The sequence below is a fragment of the Pteropus vampyrus genome, unplaced genomic scaffold (assembly GCF_000151845.1).
Source record: "Pteropus vampyrus isolate Shadow unplaced genomic scaffold, Pvam_2.0 Scaffold1, whole genome shotgun sequence".
NCBI classification, from domain to species: Eukaryota; Metazoa; Chordata; class Mammalia; order Chiroptera; family Pteropodidae; genus Pteropus; species Pteropus vampyrus.
In genome coordinates this window covers 40,678,885-40,684,634 of record NW_011888782.1, presented here as the reverse complement: position 1 = coordinate 40,684,634, position 5,750 = coordinate 40,678,885, and the positions used below count along the sequence as shown (strand labels likewise).

Sequence of the window (5,750 nt, the reverse complement as noted above, 5' to 3'; positions counted from 1 at the left end):
ATTTGTACTTTTGACTACCTTAACCCATTTTGCCCACCCCTCACCTCTTGCCTCTGGCAACCATCAATCTGTTCTTTGTATCTATGACTTTTTTTTTTAAGATTCCACATGTAAATATTTATTTTTCTCTATCTGACTTATTTCACTTAACATAATACCCCCAAGCTCAGTCCATGTTGCAAATGGCAGAATTTCCTTCATTTTTATGGCTGAATAATATTCCATTATGTATATATTCCATAATATAAATATAAATATATATATATATATTTTACCTATTTATTCATCTGTATATACTGAGGATGCTTCCATGTCTTGCTTCCATGTAATGGCTATTATAAATAATGCTGAAATAAACATGGGGGTATAGTTATTTTTTTGAGTTAGTGTTTTCATTTTATTCTGCTCAATAACCAGAAGTGGATTTCTCGGTCATACAGTAATTCTATTTTTAATTTTTTGAGGAAACTTCGTACTATTTTCCATAATAGCTGTACCAATTTACATTTCCACCAACAGAGCACAAGCATTCCCTTTTCCCACATCCTCGTCAACACTTATTTCTTGTCTTTTTAATAATAGCCATTCGAATGGGTGCAAGGTGATATCTTATTGTGGCTTTGATTTGCATGTCCCTGATGACTGGTATTCCAGGCTGCTTGCTGACCTTAGTTCTCCCCAAATTACCTTGTGTTATCTGAACAATCCAATAGAAACCAGATGAACTATCTCTAGAACTCTATATAATTCTCCAGTTAAATACCTCCCTCTCAGCAGTTATTAAAACCATGATGAGGTTGCTGTTCAAAAAACATTAATTTATTTTTTTGAGGGGGAAAGAGGATATTGAATATGAAACTTGCCGTTGCTACATTGCTGAATAATTTGATTTTCCACTTGATAGCAATGTCAGCTTGTTGGGCAGGCTTATCTACTGCCTTTTAAAAATATAACATATAAAGAAAGTATTTACACTAATAGGAAACAACTTATAAAGAGGAAATGATGACAGGAAAGAGGAAGTCGATGGGCACCAAAAGAATAGTGTCAGCAGTTTCATGCGAGAGTAGTATAATTGATGTTTTAAACTTCTGAGGTCACAAAGAATCCAAGAGAGAAAATCCCTAATCCAGTCTTCTTCCTCTTACCCAGCAGGACAATAAATAATTTGGGAACATTACTTCATAGGTTGTGGGTTAAGTTAGAGGTTGTCGCGGGGAATCTCAGTTATCATTTACTGTAACAGTGTTCGGAAAAAAAAATCTAAATGGTGTTGCTGCCTCCAAAACTGCTAGAATTTCTAGATTAAATACAGTCTGAATATTTTAAAGCATTAGTCTAGCCACAAATTGTAGAATATACCTATGGGTAAAACATTTCTGGTATTTTCCTTCATTGAGAAGATGGTAAGTCAATATCTTAATCATGAAGATCTGTTACTCCATGGGGTAAATGTCTTTTTGATATAATTTTTTTAAAGTAAAAATAAAAATGACTAGCTCTTTTCCCTTTTATAAAATAATACATATTAGCTGATAAGCCCAATAAGCAACCAAGGCAAAACAAAACAGATGAATCACAAAACATACTTAGATTGTACCCAAAATAAGACTTCATGTCAACTGCATAACGGTTTTAGTTAGAAATAAACTAAAATTTGTCATTTTACTGAAATGTGGTACTCCCGGTATGAGAAGCAGGGCTATTCATCTTAAAATCCTTTGAGTCTTGTGCAATGTTTGGAATATAGTAGGTTTTCTAATGAATATTTGAGTAAATAAATAATGGATGTATAAACTGGAAACAAAGAAAACCTTTAACTGACTATTATAAGATAGTATGCTGCCATAGGAACTTTGAAGAGGTGGGAAAACTCTTATAGTCACCAGGGCCAAGTGAGGGCCTAATCATTTTGATGTTGGTGAAGCCTAATATTCATCATTTCCTGGAAGTTGCCACTGGCCCCACCCATCAATGGGACAAAGATTACATAACCTAACCCTAACCTGCTCTTCCAGCTTTATCTCTTAGTATCCCCTACATGACCTCTCTTCTTTGGTTAAACTTTCTACTCATTATTCTCTGAACACCTCATTCTCTCTTGCCTCTCTATGCCTTTGTTCATGTTGAACTTGGAATGTATTCCTCTGCATCTTTGCTTACAAAATCCTACCCGTTCTTTCAAGTCTATCTCAAACACCAATACTTTTAGAAGACTCTTTCTCTCCAACCATCCTTACCCTAAGTGAGACTTAGAGCACTGATTATCTCTTCAACCACAGTATTTATTATATACTCCTTTTGCATTGTAATTATTTTGTAGAGCAAGAAATTCATCTCATGCATCATTTTGTCCCCTTTGTAAAGCATTACAATTTGGTGAATTGACAGATTAATTCAGTTTAAATACTTATTGAATACTTTCATCATTTATCATGTAGGTACCATGAAGGATACAAAGGTAATTTGAATGCTAAGAAGTTTACAGTCTACCAAGGGAAACAGAATATATAAAACAGCTGTAATACAGAGTTAAATGTTAAAAAAAAACTATAATTACATATAAAGCATTATAGAATTAAGAGTATTGATAACATACTTCCAGGTTTGGAGATACAGGAAAGCTTAATTAAGAAGGTAAATTTTCGCTCTTTCTCTTCTGGTCCCAGGCGCTTCGGGAGTTGCGGGCTTTGGTGCAGACATGGCCAAGTCCAAGAACCACACCACTCACAACCAGTCCTGAAAATGGCACCAAAATGGCATCAAGAAGCCTTGATCACAAAGATACGAATCTCTTAAGGGGATGAACCCCAAGTTCCTGAGGAATATGCACTTTACAAAGAAGCACAAGAAGGGGCTGAAGATGCAAGCCAACAATGCCAAGGCCATGAGTGCAAATGCTGAGGCTGTCAAAGCCCTCCTAAAGCCCAAGAAAGTCAAGCCCAACATCCCAAAGGGTGGCAGCCACAAGCTCAGTTGACTCGCCTGCATCGCTCCTTCCACATTGCCAAGGGTCTCAGGCTCTGCCGGCCAAAGCCCAAGGCCAAGGCTCAAACCAAGGCCCAGGCTGTGGTTGCAGCTCCGCCTCCAGCTCAGGCTCAGGCTCTGGCTCCCAAAGTTGTCCAGGACCCCACGAAGGCTCCAGAGTAGAACTCTCTGTCTGCTGATGTGAGGATGGAAGGACTGGTGTGACCCCTGAGCTGTGGTCTGTATTGGGCCGGTGTCCTCCTGTGCTATTTGTACTATTAAACCTGAGGCAGCATCTGTCAAAAAAAAAAAAATGAGTTTTCGTTGTTTTTGAAGAAAGGATAGAATTAAGGTATAGAGAAGGGCATTTCAGAGAAAAAAAAATGGTGTAAACCAACTAGGGATCTGGGAGAGGGAAGCATGATATTTTTGGGAACAGTGTTTCAACTGGGTTTAGGTCTTAAGTATATGATGAGGTATTTAAAGACATAAAGATAGAAAGATAGTTTGTGATATTTTATACACTAAGAAATTAAGATTTTTTAGCAGTCAAAGACATTGACCAAAGAATTATATTTGATCAGAGCTATACTCCCAGAATAGACTAGCATAAGTGAGAGTATCCTTTGGAGAAAAGGAGAGACCGAAGGATCAGTAGATTGCTCTAGTTTATGTTGAAGCAATGAGAACTGTGTAGTGGCAGTGGGACTGAAGAAGAGAGGACAGTTTTTTTTAACTTTTATATTTTTGTTTTTTAACTATAGTTGACATACGATATTATATTAGTTTCAGGTGTACCACACAGTGATTAGACATTTATATAATTTATGAAGTGATCACGCTGATAAATCCAGTACCCATCTGACACCATACATAGTTATTATAATACTACTGACTGTATTCCCTGTGCTTTACTCTACGTCCTCATGACTATTTTGTAACTACCAATTTCTTCCTCTTAATCCCTTCCCCCTTTCACCCTTCCCCCACCTCCCAATCTGACAACCATAAAAATGCTCTCTGTATCTATTAGCTTGTTTTTTTGTTTGTTTGTCCTGTTCTCTAGATTCCACAAATGACATTTGTCTTTCTCTATCTGACTTACTCCACTCTAGGTCTATTCATGTTGTTACAGATGGCAAGATTTCATTCTTTTTATGTTTGAGTAATATTTCACTGCATATATGTACCACCTCTTCTTTATCCATTCATCTATTGATGGACACCCAGGTTGCCTCCGTATCTTGGCTCTTGTAAATAATGCTGCAATAAACATATGGATTCTCATGTCCCTTCGAAGTATTATTTTGGGTTTCTTCAAATAAATACCCAGAAGTAGAGTTACTGGATTCTTCTTTGTCTCTTGTTATAGCCTTTGTTTTAAAGTTTATTTTGTCTGGTGTACATATTGCTACCCTAGCTTTTTGTTTGTTTCCATTTTCATGAAACATCTTTTTTCATTTCTTTACTTTCAGTCTATGTTTGTCTTTTGATCTGAATTGAGTCTCTTGTAGGCAGTAGATGTAAGGGTCTTGTTTTCTTTTGCTTGGGGTATTTAAGTGGTTACATTTAAAGTAATTGTTGTTAGATATGTAGTTATTGCCCTTTTATTATTCATATTTTTAATCTTTTTTTTTTTTCCTTTTTCTTCTTAAAGAAGTCCCTGTAATATTTCCTGTAATTTTGGCTTGGTGATGATGAACTACTTTAGGTTTTTCTTGTATGGGAAGCTCTTTATCTGTCCTTCTGTTCTAAATGATAAATGGCTTTGCTGGGTAGAGTAGTCTTGATTGTAGGTCCTTGCTTTTCACTTTGAATATTTCCTGCCAATCCCTTCTGGCCTGCAAAGTTTCTGTTGAGAAATCAGCAGACAGTTTATGGGAGCTCCCTTGTAGGTAACTGATTTTTTCTTGCTGCTTTTAAGATTCTTTCTTTGTCTTTTACCTTTGGCATTTTAATTATGATGTATTTTGTTGCTGTTCTAATTGGGTATTTTCTGCTACCTTATCTTCTAAGTCACTGATTTGACCCTTTGCTTCATCTAATCTACTTTTAGTTCCCTCTCATGTAGTCTGCATTTTAGTTATTGTAGTCTTCATTTCTGATTTTTTTTTTTATGGTTTCTATCTCTACTTTTTAAAAAACATTTATTTATTTAAATTAGTTTCAAGTATACAGAACATTGGTTAGACATCTATAAAGTTCATAAAATGATCCCCCCAATTGCTGCCATCCTCCCCTGCTCCTCCACCTAGCCATCGTATTAAGGCTAACTGCAGTCCCTCTGCTGTGCTCCCCATCCCCGTGACCAACTCAACTACTAATTTGTACTTCTTTAACCCTTCACCCATTCTCCCAGCCCCCAACCCCTCTCCCCTCTATCTGTCACTAAATTGTCCACTATATTTATGAGTCTATTTTTGATTAGTTTGGTTTTTTTTTTGTTCCTTAGATTCTGCATATAAGTGAAATCATATGGTATTTATTTCATTCAGCATAAGAATCTCTAGATCCATCCATGTCGTTGCAAATGGTAGGATTTCATTTTTTTTTTAATGTATGAGTAATATTTCATTGTATATCTGCACCATAATTTCTTTATCCAATTGTCTGTTGATGGGCATTCAGGTTGCTTCCATATCTTGGCTGTTGTAAATTGTGCTGCCATGAATATTGGAGTGCATAGATTTTTATGAATTATTGTTTTGGTTTTCGTTGGATAAATACCCAGAAGTGCAATTGCTGGGTCGAAAGGTATACTCATTTTTAATTTTTTGAGAAAT

General features: G+C 36.1%; 1 pseudogene; it reads left to right on the top strand.

The window, feature by feature from the left end:
- Nucleotides 1–2,672: 2,672 nt before the first annotated feature.
- Nucleotides 2,673–3,262, top strand: LOC105310112 (annotated as a pseudogene).
- The last annotated feature ends 2,488 nt before the right edge of the window (nt 3,263–5,750 follow it).